The sequence below is a fragment of the Elgaria multicarinata genome, chromosome 2 (assembly GCF_023053635.1).
Source record: "Elgaria multicarinata webbii isolate HBS135686 ecotype San Diego chromosome 2, rElgMul1.1.pri, whole genome shotgun sequence".
In the NCBI taxonomy this organism is placed as follows: Eukaryota; Metazoa; Chordata; class Lepidosauria; order Squamata; family Anguidae; genus Elgaria; species Elgaria multicarinata.
In genome coordinates, this window is record NC_086172.1 from 17,012,787 (window position 1) to 17,031,080 (window position 18,294).

General features: G+C 42.0%; 1 protein-coding gene across 1 annotated transcript in view; it reads left to right on the top strand.

The window, feature by feature from the left end:
- Nucleotides 1–630: 630 nt before the first annotated feature.
- MAP2 (microtubule associated protein 2) overlaps nt 631–18,294 on the top strand; it is a 150,145-nt gene continuing 132,481 nt past the window's right edge. The window contains exon 1 of the mRNA XM_063115869.1: nt 631–666. The gene's annotated coding sequence lies outside the window, so the exon portion shown is untranslated. The remainder of the gene's footprint in view (nt 667–18,294) is intronic.

Below are 18,294 nucleotides of genomic sequence, written 5' to 3' on the forward strand. Positions count from 1 at the left end.
TTTGGGGGGTAATTAATTTTTTTGTAAAGCATCAACGCATGAAGGGATCTTGTTCAAACTTGGCATGCCTAAAGCCCTACTTAAGAGCTATCATGGTGCGAAGTTTCATCTTGGCATCTTTAATGGAGATGTATGTATATTTTGTTAATTCCCATTGACAATAATAGCGCAGTTTCCCAAAAACAGTGGTTTCCCCACAATCCGGTTTTTGAGCTTCCTCTAGCAAAACCCAACAGTGTGAGTTGCATGTGTAAGTGAGAATTGGCCCTAATGCAACTTTAAATAGATTAGTCCATTCAGACTACAGTGTGCAGCAAACAGAGAACGCAAGTTACTAATACATACTAACTTGTATATTGTCAGATAAGTTGTATGTTTGATGAAACAATCCTGGATGACTGAAGCCAGATGGTCAGACCAGAAGAAGCACTTCAAAGCCGCCCCCCCCACAAAAAAACTGGACCCCAGAACCTAAATCACTTAGAGCTGTATATGCAAGCATTGTCCAGAATGAGGATGATGATTAACAACATCAAATATTTTGAAAATGAATGGCTTCTTAACTAAAATGGAATGTGTTTGCTTTTCATAGGAGTCTGAGACTTTTCTTGATTGCCTAAAGGACGGAGCATAAGAACCTTTAATCGTTACTATCGACATAAATAGGTAAGAGAGTTTCTCTTGTTAAAAGAGTATTTGTGGGGGACCCTGTTTGTTCTAAAGTAACACAGTTTAAAGAGAATTGATTTGATAGGTGGTGATTTGATAGGTGGTGATAGTCGGGAACATTTCAGTTACCTGTAAGCATTATTTTTTTGTCATTGCCATCTCAATGGCTTGCTTCATAGGTAACATAAACAAATGGTTTATTTAAACCATCGTTTCTTACCCTATTCAGGGTTTGTCTGGCAGATGATCAAACAAACCATGGTTTATTTTTCTGTCCCTAGGTTATTTGTTTCCCTCCTCCTTTGCCTCCCAGTATCCCAAATGCCTTTGCAGCACTACAGTACTGGCATGTAATGAGGCTGGGTTTTTTGACTACTCTTTTCCACTGCCTCTGTAGCCTGGCAAAATAACCCACAATTCTGGGTTTGCACATGACAAACCATTTTTAAACAACCCACAGTTCACAACCCAACAACAAACCATGGGTTCTCTTCTTGGGTTGTTCATGGTTAACAACCCATAATAAACGCATTGTCCCAGGTTCATGTATAACAACCCATGATTCAACAAGCCTTATTATGGATTGTTGTTATGTGTGAACCAGGTCAATGTCTGTCTATCTTGTTTTATTTTAAAATACTTTCTTATTTTCTTTGAACACCACTAGTTTGAGCATCTTGTTCCCTGTTCTCAGTATGTTCGGCTTGCTTGCTTCTTCAGAATGCCCTCCCCAGGGAAGCTGGCTTGGCATATACATTACTGTCATTTAGGCACCAGGCTAAAATGACCCACCTCCATTCCAGTTTTTAAAGAACTGTTAAGCATTTCAGTACTTCTAAATCTTCAGGCAATTTGGGGTATTGTTTATCTAAATGGACTGTTGCGGCTTTAGATTTTAAAAAATCTCTTGTATGCTTTGTTTTTATTTTATTGAATTGCATTTTATCTAAATTGTTAGACACCTTAGGAACATAATTATGCTGACGAAACAACAACAACAACTAGGCCAAACAGTTCAAGGCCACAAAATGGATAAAAAATCTGTAACATGTCTAAAACCCAGTGCAACCTTAAACTGGTTTAACAGTCTTTTCCTGTCCCCAGGCAATCTTGGGACTTGTATTCTATAGTGGGGGTTCAGGTTCTGCAACAGAGAATTCTTCAAAGCCTCACCAAAGTACAATTCCCAGGATGCTCTGGCAAAAAACATAACCAGTATGAAACAGTTGCAAGTGTTCAATAGAGATAGGCCTTATGAAGATAGCTGTAAAGAAGGCATTTCTATATGCAATGCATCTCAAGGGTAAGGGATAAATATTATTAATCTCATGTCCATTCTGAGCCCATCCCACTCTGAGCTCAACCCAAACTTGATTGGTTATCAATATCATCCTGCTAAGTGGTAAGGATGATTTTTTTCCACACATGAGGTCCAGATGTGTGTTACAATGTGCAGTAAAATGGATCGCTGTATGAGTTCCCAGATTAGTGCTGTGATGAAGCATGTTGATCTAATGATTTCCCTAAGTGTGTGTATTTGTGGGGAAACACCCCCACACACACACACACACACCGAGGAAAATTGGATTAATCTTTCTTTGGAGGTGAATTTCTAATAACTTTTGTGGGGGTGGGTTTCTTACTTTTAAAGACACGGTGGCCAAGCGTTATCCTTCTGCCCCAGGACTTTGTACAGCATCTGATGCAATGTAAACTATCCACAAAGGCACGAGAAAGAACGACGTTTATGTGGGTATATTTCCAAAAGAAGAATGCCCACATGAAATAGCTTGCAGTTAGAAAAACTAAAGTAAGAAGTATACGTCTTTGTAACAGAAATCTAATGCTAATTTACACAAATGATTAGCATGGTGTTACAGAGGGACAAAGAACACATCATGTTAAACATGTCTCTTTAATGTGCTTTAAGTAGAAATAGAAGGTGTGGAAGAGATTATTATTAGGATTGCAACACACACATCCTGCACTGCTGTTCATAACTTTAGTGGGGGGTATTTTTGTCAGGACTGCTGTGAGGAGAAAAGGATAAACACTCCTCTCACACAGTGGTCTCAATCCTGATTTCCCTCCCCTTCACACCTTCTTACTTCCACTAAAAAAAAAACATGAACTTGGATTTTGAACCATAATATAATTTCAAATGACACATTTACCTTCACATGTAAGTTTGGCCTATCAGGGTGAAAAAAGAAGATAGATAAGTGCCCTAAATTTGTGGAATTTATTTGAAGCTGAGAGAGATGTTTTGATTTACTTGGCTACGGCCTGGTTTGATATGTTTGCAGACAAATAACTTAGGTTATCATACAAAATGATCATTGACTGTTAGCCATAATTCTACCCTCCCACCAATAATACATAATTTGTTGAAATGATCTTCAAAGAAGTTAGAAGTTATAGAAGATAGTGTTTATTTATTTATTTTCTGAGGAAGGCTTGAGAGTGTGATTTCAAGAAGGTAGAGGAAAGACCACAAAAGGAGCAACAATTTATGTAGGGAATGCATATATGCTTAAGAACGTGGTTTAATTAAGATAAAATGATGTCAGACTGTGGACTATAGCCGTTTTGCTTGTAAATCTTAGAAAAGATTGTATATAAAGCATGATGCAAATTTTGAAAATTTTCTACTCATTACAAAATTGGACATGTTCACATGGCAACAGTTAACTCCAAATCTAGGACAAGTACATAGTTTCAGGTACAACTTTTCCAGATAATAAGATGAAATATATTATCATCCTCTCATGGTTTGGCAGTTTGACCCATTTAATATCTTCTGGTGAGTATTTTAGGTTTATTTATTTATTGCTTAACTTGCACATATATTGTGATAAAGGATTTAAGTCTCTGCAGAGCAGGAGCATTGATGGAAAGGTATTTAGTGGGCGGGGAGAGGATGGAATTAGAGAATAAGAATCAGCATGTGGGCCAGATATGTCCAAAGTTATACTGAGTGAAGATTTGCCCAACCTGTTCTGTCTAAACTTGGATTATAAGCTCTTCAGGCAAGATATTTGCTTTTTAAGTGGGTTTTTAGAGCCACACGGTTATTAGATGCACTGTTATTTGTGCATGATGATGTCTGACATATTTGTATGCTTTTAAAACTCCCCACGACCTTGCCCCTACCCTGCCTTTCAGGGGCCTTGTTTCCATCCCTGCTTGCATTTACTGTTTCTCCAAATCCACCACACACAAGCCCTGTTCAGATGTTCAGAAAAGAGTTAAGAGCAACACGTGAGGAGAAGGAGCTCTCAAGACCCGTACCTTCTCCTCCATCATGATAGCCATGCTGTACTTGTAGAGGGTGACTGTCTGCAGCAGGCAGCCTCCTGCATCCACGGGGGCTTCTCCACGTAGGTCATAATGCTGGAAAATCCACACTCCGTCCACAAGTAAAGAGTAACAAGCATAGAGCAGGGCTGGAGTGCTCCTTCTCTTAACTTTTTTTTTTAATGCCCGATGAATTCTTCCTCACATGTACATGGTGGCACATTTCTCCGTTCCTTCAAATCTCTCCTCAAAGCACAACTTTCTCTAGTTTCTTTGACCTACTCCTTAATCCTCATTCCCAACTTTAAAGCACATATTGCTGCATTTCCCCCACATTCATACTTCCTTGCCCAAACAAACAAACTTCAGAAACAAACTTAAAAATGATCTTGATAGGCTGAAGTGCTGGGCTGAAAACAACAGGATGAAATTTAATAGGGATAAATGCCTACATTTAGGAAATAGAAACCAAATGCACAGTTACAAGATGGGGGATACTTGGCTCAGCAATACTACAAATGAGAAGGATCTTGGAATTGTTGTAGATCACAAGCTAAATATGAGCCAACAGTGCAATATGGATGCAAGAAAGGCAAATGCTATTTTGGGCTGCATTAATAGAAGTATAGCTTCCAAATCACGTGAGGTACTGGTTCCTCTCTATTTGGCCCTGGTTAGGCCTCATCTAGAGTATTGCATCCAGTTGTGGGCTTCACAATTCAAGAAGGACACAGACAAGCTGGAGCGTGTTCAGAGGAGGGCAACCAGGATGATCAGAGGTCTGGAAACAAAGCCCTATGAAGAGAGACTGAAAGAACTGGGCATGTTTAGCCTGGAGAAGAGAAGATTGAGGGGAGACATGATAGCACTCTTCAAATACTTAAAAGGTTGTCACACAGAGGAGGGCAAGGATCTCTTCTCGATCCTCCCAGAGTGCAAGACATGGAATAACGGGCTCAAGTTAAAGGAAGCCAGATTCCGGCTGGACATCAGGAAAAACTTCCTGACTGTTAGAGCAGTGTGACAACGGAATCAGTTACCTAGGGAGGTTGTGGGCTCTCCCACACTAGAGGCATTCAAGAGGCAGCTGGACAACCATCTGTCAGGGATGCTTTAGGGTGGATTCCTGCATTGAGCAGGGGGTTGGACTCGATGGCCTTGTAGGCCCCTTCCAGCTCTGCTATTCTATGATTTTATGATTAACTCTGTTTACATGATTAAACAACCCATGATTTGTTAAGCATGTTTTTTGGTGTGTGGGGGAGCGGAATCAGTTACCTAGGGAGGTTGTGGGCTCTCCCACACTAGAGGCATTCAAGAGGCAGCTGGACAAGCATCTGTCAGGGATGCTTTAGGGTGGATTCCTGCATTGAGCAGGGGTTGGACTCGATGGCCTTGTAGGCCCCTTCCAACTCTGCTATTCTATGATGCCTTATGCATCGCCCAACCCTTTCTTAGCAGTTGTAAAAAAAAAATTAGAGCCAGGTGAGAGTCTTTGGTTCCTGTCCTAGGAAACAGGTTTTATTCATTCTTTGATGTTAGGAGACCTCTGTTAGACAGTTGGGCATTGTCATGATCTTCATGGGCATGATTTCTAATAGAAGGGGATTCCTTAGTAATTTTAATAATAATTCATAAATGAAGTTTCCGCTCACCCCCCCAAAAAAAAAAAATCAACTGATTTTCCTCATTGTTAAATATTATTTTGTGGGGAAAAGACTATTCTAATATCTGATAAAAAGCCCAACATTCCTGAAGTCTAAAATGGAGCAGAAAGAGTGGTTTATTGTATAAGCTGAACTTTTCATCCCACTCTGCATGCCTGAAGATACCGTAAGACAGACCTAAGGGAGGTTGGACGTAAATGTGAAGTGGCCATGTCCTCAGCCCTGCATCAGTAAATATGTTTATTTTGGGGGGATGCAGATAACTATTTGGCACCTGCAGCTATGTTCTTGTTATAAAGGAACAGCATACTGTGTTCATTCCCACTTCCCTTAGTCTGATTTTGTTCTGGTTCAACTGTGTTATACAAATTTGGGCTTCTGATTGAATTAGACTGCTGAAAAATGAGCTGTTCTCACTGGGCTGGTTTAGTATTGAATCGAGTGTGAAGAGATAGTAAGCCTGTGCTTGGACTGTGGGTTAGATTCAGGCACAGTGAATTACCTGTGCCCTGCTGCCCTGAAGAACAGCTTTGCCTCCTGACATCCAGAATGGGAGAAGCTCCTTTAGGGTTCCAACCAGTTCTGACTGAAACCCGGAGCAGGTTCGCTGCCCCACTGACATTGGAGTTACCAGCCTCCACTGAACCTGTTATGTTACCAACACACGTGTGCAACCTAGATGCAACAGTCAAGGTTCACTATGAGCTAAACAGGCAGGTGAGGGCACTCATGACTGAATGCTCATCCACATTCAAATGTTTCTCTCATAAGAACTTCTCCATAAGAAGTTATGGAGAAGGCTAAACATGTCAATTCCAATTGCAGGTTTTTTGTTTCGTTTTTGTATTGGAAGAGCTTTCAATCATGTCCCGCACGTGCAGTCTGAAGTGGTACAGTCCAGACACAGGCTTATCCCCCTCAGTGAGGTCTAGGGCCTTTGCTAGACCTACCTCTTAATCCGTGCAGCAGGAGGGGTGAGTTCGGGTGTCAGCCCGGGCTAAACCCTGGTCTAGCAAAGCCCTAGGTCTAGGTTTGGGACGGCGCTAACCGTAGACATGATTAACCACAGTTTAGGATTTGAGAAACATACTATAAACTGCAAGTTTTAACAGTTCCATAGGGAAATGTTTGACACATGTCGCGCCTCCCTTCTTGGTACAGCTATGCCAAGAGAAACTGCACCTCTCAAATGTTACGTCACCCTTCTGCCTTCAGAAACAGACATTGGGCAGCCTTAGGGCCTTGCTAGACGAGGCCTTAGCGTGCCTTGAGACCCGGTTTCCCTGCTGTGCGTCCAGATGACGCACAGGGGAATCCAGGCCCAGGCCGCACTGAGGCCTCCTCTAACGCGCCATAAGCAAAGTCGCTTATGGCGCGCCTTTTTCGCAGCCCTGGCCTCAGGCTGGAGCTGCGAAACGTCTAGCTACTTCCGTGGCTTTTTGTGGCTACTCGCTTACTCGCGAGTAGTCGCGGACCTGGCACAGCGCTCATACGAGCGCTGTGCCCATCGTGCTGGGGGGTGTGATCCGGGGGGGAGATGGGGGAGGAAAGGCCGGACCGGCAGGAGAGGGGAGGGCGGGGGGCGACGAACAGGAGATCGTGAGGGAGGGCGGGGGGGCGACGAACAGGAGATCGCGAGGGAGGGCGGGGACGACGAACAGGAGATCGCGAGGGAGGGTGGGGGGCGACGAACAGGAGATCGCGAGGGAGGGTGGGGACGACGAACAGGAGATCGCGAGGGAGGGCGGGGACGACGAACAGGAGATCGCGAGGGAGGGTGGGGGGCGACGAACAGGAGATCGCGAGGGAGGGCGGGGGACGACGAACAGGAGATCGCGAGGGAGGGCGGGGGACGACGAACAGGAGATCGCGAGGGAGGGCGGGGGACGACGAACAGGAGATCGCGAGGGAGGGTGGGGGGCGACGAACAGGAGATCGCGAGGGAGGGCGGGGACGACGAACAGGAGATCGCGAGGGAGGGCGGGGGACGACGAACAGGAGATCGCGAGGGAGGGCGGGGGACGACGAACAGGAGATCGCGAGGGAGGGTGGGGGGCGACGAACAGGAGATCGCGAGGGAGGGCGGGGGACGACGAACAGGAGATCGCGAGGGAGGGCGGGGGGCGACGAACAGGAGATCGCGAGGGAGGGCGGGGGGCGACGAACAGGAGATCGCGAGGGAGGGCGGGGGGCGACGAACAGGAGATCGCGAGGGAGGGCGGGGGGTGACAAACAGGAGATCGCGAGGGAGGGCGGGGGGGCGACGAACAGGAGATCGTGAGGGAGGGCGGGGGGGCGACGAACAGGAGATCGCGAGGGGGGACGGAGGGCGACGAACAGGAGACGGCGAGGGAGGACGGATGGGGGGGCTTACATAAAAGAAAACCTTACCTTCTCCGGAGTCTTCGGGCCGCACCTGGCCCCTTTAAACTAAAAAAAAAAAAATGGGGGACGCTGCAGGGCTTGCGTCGTCCCTGCGCGTCCGGCGTCTGGAAGCTGAGGCGGCGCGCGCTAACATTAGCGCGCCTTGGCCCCGCCTCCCTGCCGAGATAAGCCGGCAGGTCTAGCAAAGCCCTTAGACTCCATTGGTGGAGTCAGCAGCAGAAGTAGTTTGGAATCCATTTTGTATGAACAAAGAAATATGGAAATCAGTGATGCTAAGCCTCTAGCAGCGTTAGATGGGGAGTATAGATGGAAATTGTATGATTTTGCCACTTAGTTAATGGATATCAAGGTAGACACACTCGATCTAAAAATAAAGCATGCTATTGACACGAAAATTAGCTAAACATTGAACAATGTGTTCCACGATGCAATGGATTGTTCGTGATTTCATGCTTTATAACCAAATCAATGTCCTTCTAATAAACTATATGTCAACTGAACTTTAGTTTTGCTGTAGAGGAGAGAAAAGGATCACTGAATATCTAATTTACTTGAATTCCTATTATTTGTCCAAATTTCTTCTGCTTTGGTTGTAACTTGCATGCAGCTCAGAGAGATCTGCCGACAGCACTGCTGAATGTACTTCTTAAGGAAGCTAATGAATATACAAGAAGGAGCAGGGTTATTTTTTTATTTAAATTTGTTACGAACTTCCTAATCCAATGATAGGGTAGGTAGTATCCAGCTGTGCCCCAGCACTAGCACTAATGACTTTGCGATAGCATAAACTATGCTAGGGCAACGGGGGGGGGAAAGCGGTATTTGCTGCTTTCTCCCATGGCCCTAGCAAGCACTAGTTAACGTTACGCAAATGTTGATTTACACAAGTGCATAAGCACTGGGGGGAACAGTTGGATACTACCCTTGATCTGGCTCTGGATACTTGCAACTCACACTGTATTTCATTCTTAAACTAATGCAATGAGAAGTGTCAACATATATTTATATGATGAATAAAACTAGAATTACGCTAGTGAAAAATGAATGCAAAACAACCCTAATTGAGCCATCTAAGGCCATGGCTAGACCAGGCCTATATCCCGGGATCATCCCAGGATCATCCCTGTACATCCAAATGACACACGGGGGATCCTGGGGGCAGGCAGGGACAACCCCTCCATTTGCCTGGGATAATCCTTAGGTCTAGCTAAGGCCTAAGTGTCTTCCAAATGTGGAGTCAGGGCTCTTCTGCTTGTAGTAGCTGAGTTGTAGAGAAAATGTCAAACATGTGTACATATATTTAAATAAATGCACATATTTAAATGAGCAGTGAATTCCTTTCTGAGAATATGTATTTCTTCACCACCTCCACCACTCCTTTATGGGAAAGGAGACAATGTTAATTAATCACTGGAGAATTATTTCATACAAACACTATTTTGCGCTAAGAAGCCCTTTTGAGTTTGCACGAATGCCAGTCCCATGAACAAAGTAATGCTGGAAGACAGTTGTGAAACTTTCATTTTAGATGAAAATTATTTCCAGATTTTTTCTAAAACTGAGTACTAGACAGCTTTGACTGGATGATATATATTTAGGCCAGTCAGAAGTCTATCTCATAAAAGGTTTTTGTTCTTAGACAAATAGACACATTTCTAAGTGGGATTGCTTGTTGTCTTCTTCAGCATCATTGCCATAGCATGAATGCAGACATTTTACTGGGGTTAGGTTAAAATGAAATAGAGCATAAATTACCATTACTTTATGCTAACATTAAATTATTCTTTGCTCAATTTGCACATGAACTGCCAATTCATCGGTCACAAAACCAGGGACTCAAGTACTTGAGCCAACATACTACGTTATGGTGCACTACTAAGGGGTTGCAACAAACAAGAATAGGAGTTGGCTAATCAGCTTTCATGCTGACATCTCACTCATAGTAACTGCTACCACTCTATCATGTATTTACATCCAGGTAAGTAAAGATGCTCCATTAATAAAATCAGGAACCAGGCAAGCTGATGTGAAGTGTATGCACAGCTTTTAAATCAAGCCAGGGTGCTTGCCAGCCTTGCTGTCCACCACCCACCCTCCTAAAGAATATTTACCTGGATAGCATAGAACTAAATAAACTGAGGCTTATGTGGGTGTAAGCAAAACATTCTAAATCCCCAAAGCACACAAAAAAAAAAAGAAAAGAAAAAAATGTAGGTTCTTAGGTAAGGACAAGATTTATTCAGAATAAGAGCGTAAATTAAGTTATGATAAGAAATCTAAATGCATTTTTACCAATGTACTCTGCTACCTTAGATTTTGCAGACTTAAAAAAGACAGAACAAGATACTTGAGTTGCAGCACTGAATGAACCTAGTGTGTTGTTTCGAAAGAGTGAAGTCTGTTCTTTGACTTCACCCAAGTACAGCCATGCACGCCCGTGAAAACAAAGCCATTTTGTAGAGTTAAATATCTTGATCCAGAGTGATTCCAGAGTTTCACTTGAGACCGTGCCAGTTAGTTACAGATATTCTTTTGAAGTGTCCCAGTTAACCATGGGTGTCATCTCTATGAAGATAGTTTAGGAAGAGTAAGGAAATTTAAATAAGGAAATCCGATCTGGATGAAATGTTTGCTTGGCTGTGGCGCAGAGTGGTAAAGCCGCAGTTTCTGCAGCTGAAACTCTTCCTACGGCCTGAGTTCGATCCCAGCAGAAGCTGGTTTCAGGCAGCCGGCTCAGGTCAACTCAGCCTCCCATCCTCCCGAGGTCGGTAAAATGAGTACCCAGCTAGCTGGGGGAAAGGTAATCATGGCCGGGGAAGGCAACGGCAAACCACCCCGCTATAAGGCCTGCCAAGAAAATGTCAGCGAAAGTTGGCGTCCCTCCAAGAGTCAGTAATGACTCAGTGCTTGCACGAGAGGTTCCTTTCCTTTCCTATACCTGATAGGACATTTTGAGCAAAGAGAAATGATCCAACGGTTGTAAAGTGTTTTTGATTTACATCTTGGATAAGCCACCTGGACTCAGGCCCTTTCTACACCTAAGGTTATCCCAGGCAAATGGAAAGATCATCCCTGCCTGCTCCCGGGATCCCGGTGTGTCATTTGGATGCACAGGGATGATCCCAGGATGATCCCTGGATAAATGGCTGGTGTAGTCATGTCCTCAGCCTCTGGTCCTAAGGCAAGATGACCAGGCAAGATGGAAACTTGTAGCAATAATTCAATGCAAATCAAACAGATTTCTACAGGTAATAAAAACATGCTTCCATATCTCAGCCATGCCAAGCAAGTCAACAGCATGCAAGCAATGGAACTTAACTGATCTTATCTATGTGGCTTACATAAAACAGTGAATAAGTGGGGTGAGGTGTTTAAATTACTTTGTTAATCCTTGGCACGATTATTGAGAAGTTACTTAATGGAGGCTTATTTCTGCTTTATTTCTACTAATTGACATGAGATTATGATGATAATGATGATAATGATGATGTAAATTAATAGATTGACTCATCCAGTTGTACAGGCATGTCTAAAATTGGGACGCAGACTGTTTAGCCTGAGATTATACAGTCAGAGGTGGTACCAGCTGCCATAGGCTCTTTAGTTAGCACCGAAGTGCAGTAGAACGTGTTGGAAATTATTTTCTTGGCATAGTTAAGAAGATGGCATGGTTTTATTTTATTTTTCAATATTTTTTTGTATCACGTATAGAGTCTGGAAAGGAAAAAAGAATGCTTGGCTACTGAGGACTAAACTTAACATGACAGAGGCAACCAAATTTGCTGTACACATGTCTGCCCCAATCACATATAGAGCAGCAAATAGGGGGTTGATTCATTTTTGTGACAAAAGGGGAGCGCAGGAGAGGGGGCCCTCCCTTGCCTTAATTGTACCTGATTGCTGCAGGTATTTTTTTCTCTCTCTGAAACAAGATGATCTGGGAAGAATCATAGAATCATAGAATAGCAGAGTTGGAAGGGGCCTACAAGGCCATTGAGTCCAACCCCCTGCTCAATGCAAGAATCCATCCTAAAGCATCCCTGACAGATGGTTGTCCAGCTGCCTCTTGAGTGCCTCTAGTGTGGGAGAGCCCACCACCTCTTAGCTGATTTGCATTGAAAAGTAACTGAAGTGATAGAGCAAAAAGGGTGAATGGAAGAAGGTCCCAGTTCCCCTTTCCAACATTACCCTTTGATGGAAAAATCTGACCCCAGCCCCAATCCCTTGCTTTATCCGCCATTGGTGCAGACACATTGATGCTCTGTAATGACTAGTTTGGCCATGAAAGTGTACAGCAACCGCTTTTGTCACAGCTTAGATGGAAAGATTTCTATACAAAGTGTGCATGTAGTAAAGGAGATAGCTCTGACGATATATGTCAGATTATCACTCTTGCAGATGATAGGCTCATGCATATATGGAAGCAATTCTTCCCACCTGTGTTCCAAATAAACCCAAATGTATATTACCTACAATATCAGAGGCAATATAGGTCAGTATACCAGTTGCTCAGAAACATGAGTGGAATGTTGCTTTGGCATTCATATCCTGCTTGTGGGCTTTCCACAGGCAGCTGGTTGGCCATTGTGTGAACATCATACTGGACTAAATAGGCCTTTGGTCTGGTCCAGTAGGGCTCTTCTTATATTTTAATACAGGAAGGCATGTTTCATGGTTTGGAACTGTCATGAGAAGCTGGAGGAGTTGCTCCCACCATATAACGGTGTTTACTGAAATTGAATAAGAAATGTAATAAATGTAAAAACTACTTATAGAAATGTACTAAATAAATACTGTTCTTTCTGTACTCTGGGAATTTCTGATTATGTTTCATTGCTATTTTTAAGTTGTTGGTTTTTGAGAACAAAAATGTTTCCATACTGTGTGTGTGTGTGTGTGTGTGTGTGTGTGTTTCACATTCTTCTGGTATAGCTCTCCCCAAGCTTTCCATATAAATAAGAACAGGGTGGGAGAAGGGAGAGGGAGAGAAAGGGATGTAACTTTGGGACTGGCAACTGTAGCTTCTAATCACAGTGAATGGCTTGACGAGGACTCTCCAATCCCAGTCCTTTGGGAGACAGAAGTTAAACTAATATGTCACAGTTCCATGATCCTTGTTAGTTCTCTCTCCCAGGAGTGAGAGCCTGTGGGACCTGGGTGAATGTAGCATGCTGGATATTCAAGTCCTTCTGCATTTCCCACTCTATGATCCAGATTCATCATCCAGCCCTGTGACCAGGGCCTAATCTACACCAAGCAGGATATTTCACTATGAAAGTGGTATGAAAGCAGTATATAAAAGGCAGGAGCCACACTACTGCTTTATAGTAGTATTGAAGTGCACTAACAACTGTTGGGACCCCATTGACACATACCATATACTGCTTTCATACCACTTTCATAGCGTTATATCCTGCTTGGTGTAGATTAGGACTTGGTCTCAACTGAGCAAAAAATAAAAGCCTTAAATTGTGTTTTATTCATCATAACTCCCTAGCCTCTGCACCTATCCTTCCAACGTTTTGTAGGTTTCTTAGCTAGGGCCCAAGGAGAATTGTTACGAAAACCACATTGTTTATTTTGAAACCCCAAATTGTAAAGGCTGTTCTTGCACAAAACCCATTGTGCCTATACATTTGAAACTTGGCAGGCATGATTCCATCAGAAGGAGCATCTATGCATATAAATTTCATTCAGTTCCGCCAAGACATAAATAATTATTGGTAATTCCCAGTTTTTGTTTTTTTGTTTTTTACCTATCACAGAACCCTTCACCTATTTGTCTGAAATTTGGTAGGTTTCATCCTCTCATAAGGGCCTTCTAGTTCTTTAAATTTCATTCAATTCTGTCAAATAGCAAAAAGGTTATAGTTGTTTGTTGATTTCCAGTGAGACTCAATGGGAGATTGGATTCGGGCCCAGTCAAATCAAGTGACCTCCAAATCAGTCTGATGGAAATCAGTCTGTTTTCAGAATCACCAAATCAGGATCCAAACCTCTACTACATACATGATTGCATATTGTGTTCCTTTCTATGATGGTTATTTGAAATACAATTCTCTTGTAATAGTCTTATTACAAGCTCTTCATTATTTTCAAAATATTCCTCAGGAGAATAGCTGTATAATAGCTTTGATAATTAGTCTGTATATTTTATTGTGTTGTTTACACCAGGTTTGGGTGCCATTACTCCCATCTGTGGCTGTCGTAAATAGCTGGTGTTGAGGCATTGCCAATTATCATTTCCTTTGGGAGTAATCTTTAATAATTTAGAAGACCATTCATATTCTTGTGGGGTGGGACAGAATCAAAAGACAAACCTGTTATTGCAACTCTGTTGTTGCATGTTCATTACAATACTATGAATTCATTTTCTAAAACAGAATGCATAAAAACAGCTAAAAGAAAATACTGCACAGAAAATACTGGAACTCTGACTGCTTTGAAAGCTGATTATCCCATTTGTAATCTTTGGACCAGATCCTCACGTAATAGTGTTTTTATCACTATGAAAAATAAGACGCATGAATACATAGACTCATTGTGTGACAGTGCTGGCTGAAAGCTGTTCTGACAGCTAAATATTTTCCAGGAGAAAGTATTCAGCAAAATAAAATCTGTCAAGACACGTCTCCTGCCTTTACTGCAGAATGTTATGGTGATCGTGAAAATACTGCAATGCACCAAGTGTGTACTAGAACTAGCTTTTACTGAAAGGTTAAAAGAAGATATTACCATCCCCCTACCCAGCATGTAGGCGGTATTTTAATCAAGTTCTCATGGTAACAAACATAGCAATTTAAAAGTGCTGGAATCAACAGAAAATTGGTCTTTTTTCATGTGCTTGAGGTGGGGGTGCGAAATCAATACAACTGCAGTGGTTATTTGTTATTGCAGGTCCTTTAATCCAGGAAGAATGCCAAAATGGGATGTTACATGTTAGTAAATTCAGAAAACAGAGAAGCATCAAAATCTACAAGAAGACGTATTATTCGAACAACAGTTTGTGCTTCCAAATTCTCCCCCATTTTCAGCAGTTCCAATTTACCTTGTCTTGGTTGTGGTGCAGCATCAATACTTTCTGTCATTTTCCCAGCTTGTGTTTCTGGAATTTGAAGGACTGTTGTGATTTGTTTTTGTTTTTATTTTTTTAAAGCATCTTTTACCATTCTGAAATCCCACGTAATCGCATGTGAATATCTCATGTAAATCTGCACAAGGAACAGTTTTTTCTGAAATCACACTAGACTCTGCTCTCCACTGAAACTGGCACATTGTTTCTTTTAAAGGGTTACTGTGTGCACCTGCAGAAGGAATCGGGGTGGGTGGGGGTAGCAGGATCAGCAGGGTGATTACGGCCAGAGTGACCCCTTTCTACACATCCCACTTGTAACCAACTGCCCCAGGTACTGACAGCTGTTTCCCCATAGATCCCTTGGGTTAAACAAACAAACAAAAAAAACACCTTTCAGTCCTCTTTCATGCCAGGCTGTTGTCTCTCTCAGCTAATAATTGTTAGCTTAAACAACAAAACTTTTAAAATTGTCATCTGGAAGTACCCTTGGCTGCTCGTTCTATTAAATGTTAATTAAATGATTGATGGAATAATAAGGTAATTATTCCCACAGATAAAGCCAAGTAATGTCACTATTAGACTTCTACATTTAAAAAAAGCATGTCATGGTAAAGACTCAAGTGGTAAATATAGATCTCTATAAATGCAGTAGCTTCAGTGTCAAGGACATGAGTGCACACTTTGTTGAAGAATTTGGGCATGCCCAGGAATTTTGCACATCACCTTGCCATTCTGATATATATATATATATATATATCACCCTGCTCACTCCTAGTAGTGCTAGGCTTAATATACTTAAAATAACCGCGCAGGACAGCCTCTGTTAATTGCTATGCATTCTCAGACTTATTTTTAAAACTCTCATGATGTCGCCTGGGTTTGGAGGGGGGTGGCATGTGAAACTTGTTCTGCAGAGTAATTAATCAGGTCCCAAACATGAAAGTAAATAAATTCAAACAAACAAACAAAATATGCCCAACTTAAATTGATTTCAGGGCTAATGGGCTATGCTGATCCATTACATTTTAAAACATCCTTACAGACTTTGGCCTATACTACAACGTGTCTTTGAGTGCAGTTCTAACAGTTGCCATAGTTACTATGAAGTAGTCTCATTTTCAATATGGCAAAACATGTTACCATCTATAATACTCATGGAATTTGTTGTGTGTCTGCACATTTCATTTGTAATGTCCTTTTAACAGTGTGCGTATATGCTTCCTTCATCAGTTAGTTTTATAATTATTATTTTATACTTTAGTTCGTTATGAAATGTATTAGTTTGTGGACTTTTTTTAAAAAAAAAGAACGGCTGCTTTAATTTGCTATGAGTAAGGTTAACAATATACTTTCATCCATCTCTAAGTGACTATTTATGTTGCGAGTTATTAACTAGATAGATGATGATTAACTCTATATATTCAGGGCTTTCAGTAAACAGTTCCTACAGCCCAGCAGAAGTCTAGCAGTAATAATTAGCAAGCCATAAAAAAAAAAAGAACCCAATTTCAAGGAACTGCTTGAGAAAGCAAAAGGACCTTGCTGTCTAAAAAGATAGGAAAGCAAGTGCATGGTTACTGACCCAGTCATGTCAAACTGAAAATGTGAAGGAATCCCAACTGATAAGTGCTCTGAAGTCTGAATACGGACTTTTTCATTCAACTCAGCTCACAGAGGGCATGAATCATCTCTCAAATAGAGACAGTCCCTTTGGGTCAGAGCTGAGGTCATTGATGGGGCAGACTGCTTGCTTTCAGTGAATAAGAAAATGCAGAAGATTTCATTCGAAGCCCTGCAGTGTCTGTTTTCTAACATACATTCTTAGTATACAGCATCCCATTAGGGATCTGCTTTTCCAAGTTGCAGCTCTGGATATATAAGCTAAGCCTTTTGAAATTACTTCTTAGTCTCTGCCTTTCTCTGGGCAAAAACCACAGTTTTCCCAGATGCCCTGTCTTTCTGTTTATATGCCTAGTCTTTTCATGTTGTATTATCTCTCCGAATGTGCAGCATGTGATTCATTAGCCACAAGGGCAGAGTTTTCTACAGCATATTTTGCTGCTAACAGAGCCCTCCTTCTGTGTTCGTCGTACGTTTTAGTTTATACAATGCTGTCCCCCATATGCTACTTGAGTGAAGTGGACATCAATAATTTGGTAATGCTCTGTGTACCAGGAAGCTGCTTTTGAGCTCAGAGCTGGTAGGAGCTGACTTCACAGTAAGAGCCCTGTGCACCTTCAATATAAGTACTTTCTTAGGGATTTTAATAGAAGTTGGATTTAGAAGTTGGATCAGAAAGAAAAATATTATGTACATCAGCAAGTGCCTACTTAACTGCATAAAACCGAACAGGAAAAAGAATCTTATAGTGAGCTGCAAACTAAGATTATATCTTTGGTACTACAATGAATAACTAAAAGGCAGAAGTCCTAGCAAAGCTCTGCTAGTCCTGCATCTCTTATATGGCCTTTTTGAAGGGCTTATTTACAAAACAGATGCTGTATCATAACCAGAGTCAAGCCCTAAAACTGTTTTTAGAAATGCAAGAGAAATTTTACAGACTTCAACTCCTGTGGTAAATAGGAATGAATTGCTATGATCTGCACTTGTCCATTCTTATTGTACAATCTTCCTGTCATTCCAGACTGCACCAATGCTCATATATGTAATAGTTTGGGGCTCAGACTCATCTGTGTCAGACCAGGAGTCCTAAGCCGTCACTGATTCTGAGGATGTACAAGGCCTTCTCGATCTCAGGAAACAGTGATTTCCATAAATGAATAGGACCAAGAATTGCAAAAGATTGCGCTTCCTCTATCCCCTTGGAATGTTTCCTTACCAAAATTCTTTGATACCAGTGTCTCCTCCCAAGAAACTCCTCAGCTTTGTAAATTCTACCTTTACTACTACACCATTCCCAGAGACAGCAGGAAACATGTCAGCCATCTCAGATCATGTGACTCAAAACAGAATATTGCCACTTTTAACTCCGAACTGTTTGTCTCTTGGGAGGCATGGTTTAAAATATACCGTATTTCTTCGATTGTAAGACGCCATCGATTGTAAGACGCACACTAATTTCAGTACCACCAACACAAAAAAAAAACCCTAAGACACACCCGTGATTCTAAGACGCACCTCATTTTTAGAGATGTTTATATGGGGGGGGGGAAGTGTGTCTTAGAATTTAAGAAATACGGT